At 47.5% G+C, this 9,791-nt stretch overlaps 1 non-coding gene and 1 pseudogene across 1 annotated transcript; one reads left to right on the top strand and one right to left on the bottom strand.

The window, feature by feature from the left end:
- The first annotated feature begins 1,291 nt into the window (after positions 1-1,291).
- Positions 1,292-3,827, top strand: LOC121446576 (annotated as a pseudogene).
- Positions 3,828-7,713: 3,886 nt separating this feature from the next.
- Positions 7,714-7,837, bottom strand: LOC121446635. Its single transcript, XR_005974075.1, has one exon. It is a non-coding gene; the product is annotated as a small nucleolar RNA SNORA11 (small nucleolar RNA).
- Between the last annotated feature and the right edge of the window lie 1,954 nt (positions 7,838-9,791).

The raw sequence follows: 9,791 nt of genomic DNA, 5'->3' as shown, positions 1-9,791 counted from the left end.
CATTAGTTAATAAAAATGAAACCAGGAGCCACTAGAGTTATACCAGGAATTTAGTACCTGTTCTATAAAATGTCTGAGATCGCTCAACGGGACAGTCAGGCAGAGAAGACGTGGGGAGCCTGACCTTCAGCAGTCAGAACTGTGTTTATCGATTCGCACAGCAGGAGGCAGACTCCTCCAGAAAGTTGAAAATGGTCTGCCAGAGGAAAAGGTACCTGCCCTAGCTCGGCAGAACCTCCGGTGTTAGGATTATTTCTTAATATTGGCTCCCTGACGACACAAAAATTGCCAATCAAGCCAAATCAAAACAAGCCAGATTAAGAAATATCCAGGTTTAGCCGGGCGATGGTGGCGCACGCCTTTAATCCCAGCACTCGGGAGGCAATAGGCAGGCGGATCTCTGTGAGTTCGAGACCAGCCTGGTCTACAGAGCGAGTTCCAGGACAGGCTCCAAAGCCACAGAGAAACCCTGTCTCGAAAAAAAAAAAAAAAAAAACAACAAGAAATATCCGGGTTTAATGGGAGATCTGCGTTTTCAGGTGGCCCAGAGGGGGAAACCGGGAAGCCACAGGAGGGGTTCAGGACCTGGCCTATTGGGATTTGAGGTCCAAACCAGGCCTGGGGGCTGGGATAGATGCAAGGAACTGGGACCTACGCTCCCAACCTAACACAAGTGGCTGACTGTTTTGCTTTCCAGACCTTCAGGATGATCCCCAATTTCTGTCTGAGTTTTTATTTTATTTGGTTTTTTTTTTTTTTTTCAGGCTGGGTATCCCTGTAGTTTTAAAGCCTGTCCTGGAACTCGCTCTTATAGACCAGGCTGACTTCAAAGATCTTCCTGAGTCTTGAGTGCTAGGATTAAAAATATATCCCTCCACACATGGTTTTAAATTAGTTCATGTGTTTGTGGTGGGCTATATTATAGCCATGGCTGCTGTGGGGCCCATGTAGATCACTGCCCACACAATTTTGGGAGAAATACACAGAGACAGAGACAATCAAGCCTTGCATGCTGCCTCCCAGCACTTGCAAGGCTGAGACAGACCATTGAGTTCAAGGCCAACTAGGCTACAGAATTCCAGGTCACTAAACCAAGTCAGGTCTCCTAGCACACACTATATCCCAGTATTTAGGGAGTGGAGGTGGAGGATGATTTTGAGTTTGGGCTGCTTGGAATCTTGTCTCAATTTCATCTCTCTCCTCCTAGACAAAGGCAATCAGGTCAGTCTTGCCGGGAGTGGCACACTGCTTGCATTTGTGATTCGGCAGAGGCTGTGGGGATCGGTTAGCCATGGAGCACTCGGGACCCTTTGAAGTGACAGGCACAGATGCGGCCAGACCCCACCCTCAGCTGGCCATCACCATGGGCTTCACAGCCTTCAGGAAGAAAGCTCGCACATTTGACTTGGAGGCCATGTTTGAGCAAACTCGAAGGACAGCTGTGGAAAGAAGCTGGAAAACACTGGAAGCAAGAGAAAAGAGGAAGAAATGAACAGAGAAAAACTTTTAAAAAAACAAGTTGAGCCGGGCGATGGTGGCGCACGCCTTTAATCCCAGCACTCGGGAGGCAGAGGCAGGGGGATCTCTGTGAGTTCGAGACCAGCCTGGTCTACAGAGCTAGTGCCAGGACAGGCTCCAAAGCCACAGAGAAACCCGGTTTTGAAAAACCAAAAAAAAAAACAACAAAAAACAAAAAACAAAAAAACAAAAAAACAAGTTGAAGATGTCGAACCAGCACCATCCAGCTCAAAGCCATCGTCCAGGGACACGAGCAGCAAAGAAGGTGAAGACAGTTCTGATTCATCTGATGACGAGTTCTTTGGCCCTCCTCTACCCCCTAAAACGGTAGGAGGACCAGTTTGTACTGGGGATGAAGATATCCTTGGTCCTTTAGCTCCGCCTCTTGGTGAAGAAGGAGAAGATGATGATGATGATGACTCGGAGGATGAAGAAGAAGAGGAAAACCCTGTCCTGAGGATTCCTGACTCACATGAGATAACACTGAAGCATGGCACTAAAACAGTTTCTGCTTTGGGTTTGGATCCCTCGGGGGCCCGTTTGGTCACTGGAGGATATGACTACGGTGTTAAATTTTGGGATTTTTGCTGGAATGGATGCTTCTCTCAAGGCGTTTCGATCCCTTAGCCTTGTGAGTGCCACCAGATCAAGGCATTACAATACAGCAACACAGGAGACATGATTCTTGTCATATCAGGAAGCTCACAGGCCAAGGTGATTGACAGAGATAGTCTTGAAGTCATGGAATGTATAAAAGGAGACCAGTATATTGTCGATATGGCCAACACCAAGGGTCACACGGCGATTCTTCATACTGGCTCACGGCATCCCAGAATAAGAGGAGAGTTTATGACCTGCTCAAACGATGCGACTGTAAGACTCTGGTGATGGGGGAGAGTCTTCTGGCTTGTGTTAATTTCATTGGTTAAATAAAGAGACTGCCTTGGCCCTTTAATAGGACATAAAATTAGGTTGGCGGAGTAAACAGAACAGAATGCTGGGAGAAAGAAGCCGAGTCAAGGGGTCGCCATGATTCTTCCACTCCAGACAGACGCAGGTTAAGATCTTTCCTGGTAAGACACCTCGTGGTGTTACAGGGATATTAGAAATGGGTTAGATTGATGTGTAAGAGCTAGCCAATAAGAGGCTGGAACTAATGGGCCAGGCAGTGTTTAAAAGAATACAGTTTCCATGTAATTATTTCGGGGCATAAGCTAGCCAGGTGGGCGGCCAGATGCCGGGGACGCAGCCCCACCGCTCCTATTTCAACACTCTGGGAAGTCGAAAATCCAAAGAGGCCAAAGAGTGTTTTTAAACCTTGGACGATGCAGGGGAAAATGGTCATTCCCACTACGTATACATACAGTAGAGATGGGAACCTGGTGGCAGCTGCCTGCCAGAACGGAAACATACAGATCTGGGATCGAAACCTGACAGTTCACCCTGAATTCCACTATAAACAGGCTCATGACCCTGGCACAGATACTTCTTGTATGGTTTTCTCCTATGATGGTAATGTACTTGCCACCCACGGAGGTGATGATACATTAAAATTATGGGATGTCATACAATTTAATAAGCCGCTATTTTCAGCCTCAGACCTCCCCACCTTGTTCCCAATGACGGATTGCTGTTTCAGCCCCGATGACAAACTCATAGTCACCGGGACCTCTGTTCAATGGGATGTGCAACGGCTAGATTGTCTTCTTCAAGCACAGACTCTCCAAAGGGTGTATGAGACCAACGTCACAAATGCCAGAATTGTCCGCTGCCTCTGGCATCCAAAGCTGAACCAGATCATGGCTGGAACTGGAAACGGATTGGCCAAAGTGTATTATGACCCCGACAAAAGCCAGAGGGGAGCAAAATTATGTGTGGTTAAAACCCAACGGAAGGCAAAACAAGCTGAGAGCCTAACCCAGGACTACATCATTACCCCTCATGTCTTGCCCATGTTGCCTGAGCCCCGCCAACAAAGTACGAGGAAACAGCTGGAGAGGGACAGACTGGACCCCCTGAAGTCACACAAGCCAGAACCTCCTGTAGCAGGCCCAGGTCGTGGTGGCCGAGTTGTAGCCCACGGGGGGTGCACCCTGTCATCCTACATTGTGAAAAACATTGCCTTGGAGAAGACCAACAACAGGAATTCCCGGGAAGCCATTCTGCTTCACGCCAAAGCAGCAGAAGAGAACCCATATTGGGTTTCGCCGGTGTATTCCAAAACTCAGCCCAAAACCGTGTTTGCCCAAGTGGAATCCTATGATGAAGACTGGAAGCGTGAATCAGAGTCGAAGAAACATAAGATTTGACTGTCATTTCAGAACTGTGTGCATGGAGCCCGAGGCAGGTTGCAGTGTTCCCCACCCCTGTGCTTATCAAATAAAAACATATTTAAAAAAAAGGCAATCAGTCCCTTAGTGCACACCTGGCAGCAGACTCTCCTCAGCAGGTACCATTTACAATAAACATTTACCATTTACACAGCCTGGGAATGCTTGCTTGGCCCATGGGAAGTTAAGGAATCCAGCCTAGGAAGACACATAGACAAGGCTCAGTGCGACCTGCCCTCTGCTGGACAGTAAAGAAGAGCTGGGCTGGAGAGAGAGCTCAGTTCTTAGGAGCATTTGGGTTCAATTCCCAGCACTCGCATGGCAGGTCACAACTGTCCATAACCCCAGTTCCAGGGGCTGCAACCACCCTTTATGATGTATATACAAGCAAAACACCCACATATAAAAATTTTTTTTTTTTTTTTTTTTTTTTTTTTTTTTTAAAAACATTTATTTACTTTATTATGTATACAATATTCTGTCTGTGTGTATACCTGCAGGCCAGAAGAGGGCACCAGACCTCATTACAGATGGTTGTGAACCACCATGTGGTTGCTGGGAATTGAACTCAGGACCTTTGGAAGAGCAGTAAGTGCTCTTAACCACTGAGCCATCTCTCCAGCCCCCACATATAAAAATTAATTGAAAAAAAATGTAGGGCTGGAGAGATGGCTCAGAACTTAAGAGCATTGCCTGTTCTTCCAAAGGTCCTGAGTTCAATTCCCAGCAACCACATGGTGGCTCACAACCATCTGTAATGGGGTCTGGTACCCTCTTCTGGCCTGCAGGCATACAGACAGAATATTGTATACATAATAAATAAATAAATATTTAAAAAAGAAAAGAAAAAATGTAAAGGTGGTGGCTCAAGCCTTTAATCCCAGCGCTTGGGAGGCAGAGGCTGACAGATCTCTGTGACATAGAGGCCAGCCTGGTCTACAGAGCTAGTTCCAAGACAGGCTCCAAAGCTACAGAGAAACCCTGTCTCGAAAACCAAAGCTGTGAGAACCAAGATGGAGCAGTCAGGTGGGCCTGTGACTGAAGCCCAGGTCCCTGGAAAGGAGACTAGAAGGACACTGAGGTGAGCCAGGCACAATCCTGGGGGCGTCAGGCTCACATGTTGGACCTGGCGAGCGAATATCGAAGTACTGAAACTGACAGATGCTGCGGTCAGCCCTGGGTGCGAGGAGAGACTGGACGTCGATTAGAGTCAGGTGACTAGCACACCAGGCCTGACAGTAATTAGTAAAAGACCTCAGGTTCCTAGGATTAGGGAGGTGCCTAACCTTGGGTCCCAGGCCGTGGCGAACTTGTTAGCCTCGGCTGTGTTTGCTGGTTGTGTTGGAAACGGAACAAGCAGTGTTAGAGATGGAGGAGCAGAGTCAGTCTGTGCTTTGTGCTCATGTCCCCATTCCTCCCTCAACTGGGGCGATCCTCCCTTACAGGTCAGCAGACAAAAAGCTGGAGCTGTGTGAGGCTGGGGTAGTGACACAGCTTGAAATCCCAGGATGTAGGAGACTGAGGGAGGAGGCTTGTGGGATTGAAGCCAGCCTTGATGACACAGCAACAGCCAGTCTCACAAAAAAAACCAGAGGGAGCTGTTGAGAGGACTCCGCAGCTCAGTGTGTCTGCCTCAAAGTCTAAGGATCTGAGTTCAGTCCCCAGAACCCACAGAAAGGTGAACAAAAGGCTGGAGAGACAACTCAGTAATTAGGTGTGCTTACTGCCCTTCCAGAGGACCCCAGTTCAATTCCCAGCACCTATACTGGGTGGCTACTAAACCACCTATAACTCCAGCTACAGGGGATTTGTAGAAGCCTCTCCTGGCTTCCTTGAACACTCATTTGCATGTGGCATACACTAACACATGCATATACATATTCATAAATAAATCTCTTTTTTTGAGACAGGGTTTTTCTGTGTAGCCTTGGCTATCCTGGAACTCACTCTGTAGACCAGGTTGGCCCTGAACTCTCAAAGATCCATCTTCCTCTGCCTCCTGAGTGCTGGGGTTAAAAGCAGGTGCCACCACCATATAAATAAATCTTTAAAAAAAATAAAAGGCAGGAGAGATGGCCTAGTAGTTAGTCTATTTGACAGTCTAACAGAGGACTTGGGTTCGGTTCCCAGCACCCACATGGCAGTCCACAACTATCTGTAACTCCAGATGGTCGAGAGCTATCATGTGGTTACTGGGAACGGAACCCGAACTCAGGAATTCTAGAAGAGCAGCCAGTGCCCTTAACCTCTGAGCCATATCTCCAGCCCAAGAACCCAGTTTCTATTCCCAAGACCCACATGGAGGCTCACAACTAACTGGAGGTATGAAGAAAGCATTGAATCCCGTGAGACTAGAGTTACAGACAAAGGCACCAGGCACATATGTGATGCTTAGAAATATACAAAAGTGGGGCTGGAGAGCTGGCTCATTGGTTAAGAACACTGCCTACTCTCCCAGAGGTCCTGAGCTCAATTCCCAGCAACCACATGGTGGCTCAACCCTCTGGAATGATATCTAGGGCCCTCTTCTGGTGCAGGTATACATGATATTGCAGGCTTTATCACTCAAGAGCCTGACTTGTTATACTGCTGGATGCAATATGACTATTCGATACTCGGCTTGCGTTCTTGCCCCATTTTTCTTTGTATTGTGGAATGGCACTCTGGAGGGCAATACTCCTGATTGTTCTTCCAGGATCTGCAAGCTGAGTAATTGTTGGGACGGTTCTGATGGAGCTTTGATCGTTCGAGTGCCTGCTGTGATTCCTCTGCCCATGCTGGTGTCTCAAGAGCTGAAGAAAACATGTTTTTGTGAATTAGAGAAAACATGCTTTTGTGAACTAGTCGTGACCCCATCCTGCCTGTTGACTAGAAGATAACTGTTTTCCAACAGCCTGCAGGTGCTTCCCTGTCTTTTGCTGACCCAGCAACAGCCTGTCCCGCCTTTGACATAACCAATCATAGTAAATGCCCTTAAAATGAGCCAATCCCTGCATTTGACAAACAACTCATTGTACCTCCCTCCCTGAATATGTGGTTTTTGCCTTTAAAAGTAGCCTATAATAGCTAGTCAGGGCTTCTCTCCCTGGCATGGCTGAGGAGCCCATTTGTGCAAACGAGAATAAACTTCCTCTTGCTTTTGCACCAACCGGACTGGTGAGTGGTTTCTTGGGGCGACCCTCCTGAGGAGTTAGCATCCCAGAGTTGGGGTCTAACAGAACGTCTGGAGATCATCCTTTATCGACAGTGGCGGGACTTTGGGATAACAGCTGCAATTGTTGCTGCTATTGCTGTCACTGCCAACGGGGGCGGCTACAGTTGCTGGAGTTGCCATTTCACAGAAGCTGTGACTGCAGACACTGTGCTGTCTGGGGAGGTTGACGGGGTCCTGTGGACACAGAGTGCTCTGGACTTTTGAATTTGGATCGACGGACTGTGCTTTTGCAGGAGGGGGTGGATTCCCTTTGGCTCTTAGGGCAGGTGTCTTGTTCTCATTCTTATAGTGCAGCTTGCGTTGCACCTGCTGATGTTGTGGGTGCTTCTGATGTGGTTGAACAGTTGAATGCATGTTTGCTCTTACACCAGGCAACTCTGCATTTCAGCCTTGTCTGCTAAGGGGGTATCTGTAGACATCCTGCCCCTAGCCCTCTTCAACACAATGGTTAAAAATACCTTCAGTTGGTGGTGGTGGTGCACACCTTTAATTCCAGTAGTCAGGGGGTAGAGGCAGGTGGATTTCTGTGAGTGTTAGGCCAGCCTGGTGTACAGAGTGAGTTCCAGGACTGTCAGGGTTACACAGAGCAACCCTGCCGGTGCACACTTCCTGTCCCGCTTCATTTACAGGGCCTTCTACTCTCGAAGCCTCGCTTTTTCTCAGGTCACGGAGAGGACACAGTGCTGTGCGCCTCATTACCATGTCCCCATGATCTTCTTGGGTGTGTTGTAAACAGAGAAGCTGTTCTCCTGGCCCTGCTCTGAGCACATACCCCAGAAATCTCATCATTTTGTTTGTTTGTTTTTCAAGACAGGGTTTCTTCTGTAGCTTTGGAGCCTGTCCTGGAACTAGCTTTTGTAGACCAGGCTGGCCTCGAACTCACAGAGATCTACCTGCTTCTGCCTCCCGAGTGCCGGGATTAAAGAAATGCGCTCCGCCCAACTCAGAAGTCTCATCTTTTTTTTTTAAATATTTATTTATTTATTTAGTATGCAATATTCTGTCTGTGTGCATGTCTGCAGGCCAGAAGAGGGCACCAGACCTCGTTACAGATGGTTGTGAGCCACCATGTGGTTGTCGGGAATTGAACTCAGGACCTTTGGAAGAGCAGGCAATGCTCTTAACCACTGAGCCATCTCTCCAGCCCCAGAAGTCTCATCTTTTAACTGCTCTTGGCCAACCAAATCTCGTCACCCCTGACTATCCTTTCCCGTTTCCTACTATACCTGTGCTGGACTTCTATGCTCTCTTCTTTCTTTCTTTTTTTCTTTTTCTTTTTTTTTTTTTTTTGGTTTTTTTTTTTTTTTTTTTTGGTTTTTCGAGACAGGGTTTCTCTGTGGCTTTGGAGCCTGTCCTGGAACTAGCTCTGTAGACCAGGCTGGTCTCGAACTCACAGAGATCCGCCTGCCTCTGCCTCCCAAGTGCTGGGATTAAAGGCGTGCGCCACCATCACCCGGCTTTTTTTTTTTTTTTTTTGGTTTTTCAAGACAGGGTTTCTCTGTAGCTATGGAACCTGTCCTGGAACTAGCTCTGTATATGTATATGCATTTCTGATCTTTATTAAGGTATTGTGATTGTGTAGTTCATTTAAAAATGTAATGTACCAGGCAGTAGCACACCTTTAATCCCAGCACTCGGGAGGCAGAAGCAGGTAGATCTCTGTGAGTTTGAAGCCATCCTGGTCTACAGAACAAGTTCCAGGACAGCCAGGGTTGTTACACAAAGAAATCCTGTCTTGAGGGGGTAGGTATGAAAAAAAAAAGTCTCGCCGGGCGATGGTGGCGCACGCCTTTAATCCCAGCACTCGGGAGGCAGAGGCAGGCGGATCTCTGTGAGTTCGAGACCAGCCTGGTCTACAGAGCTAGTTTCAGGACAGGCTCTAAAGCCACAGAGAAACCCTGTCTCGAAAAACCAAAAAAAAAAAAAGTCTCACAGTTTTTACAAAATCAAACAATTGTCGGGCAGTGGTGGCGCACGCCTTTAATCCCAGCACTCATGAGGCAGAGGCAGGCCGATCTCTGTGAGTTTGAGGTCAGCCTGGTCTACAAGAGCTAGTTCTAGGACAGGCTCCAAAGCTACAGAGAAACCCTGTCTTGAAAAACAAAAACAAAAAAAAATCAAACACTTTAAAATTCAGTCTCAGCTAGGCTTGGAAGCATACACCCTTAATTCCATAACTCCTGAGGCAGAGGCAGAAGGAGCTCTGAGTTCAAGGCCAGCCTGATTTACATAATGAGTTCTGAGAGAGCAAGAGCTGCATGGTAAGCCTTGGCTTATTGAAAACAAAAACAAAACAAAAAAATCAGTCTCTTTAAAACTCCAAAATCTCTCTAAAAGTTCAAAGTCTCTCATCTGCAAGTTTCTATAATGTTAAAGTAAATTAAATTCTTTCTTACTCCACGTAGGAAGGACCAGGGCATGGTCACAATCTGAACTCCAGCAGTGTAATAAATACCTCAGTCCACCAGGTCTGGAATCCTCCCACCATCTTCTGGGCTCCTCCAGAGAGCTAGGGTCCCCTCTCTAGCCTTGCCCTTTGCTGCACACACAGCTTGTCTCCTAGGCTCAGGATGGCTTCATTCCACTGCTGCTGTTCTTGGCAGTCATCCTACAGGATTGGCACCTCCAAAATACTGGCATCTCCTTTCACCATCAGCCTCTCATAGAGTCATGGTACCAAACTTCAGCTTCTTTGCATGAACTCTTTAGTCCTGGACCTTCAGTTGCCA

Source organism: Microtus oregoni, unplaced genomic scaffold, assembly GCF_018167655.1.
Source record: "Microtus oregoni isolate MIOR12 unplaced genomic scaffold, Mior012 000003F_ref0000135, whole genome shotgun sequence".
NCBI lineage: Eukaryota > Metazoa > Chordata > Mammalia > Rodentia > Cricetidae > Microtus > Microtus oregoni.
Note: the sequence above shows the minus strand (reverse complement) of the source record. Positions and strands in the feature narration are given on the sequence as shown.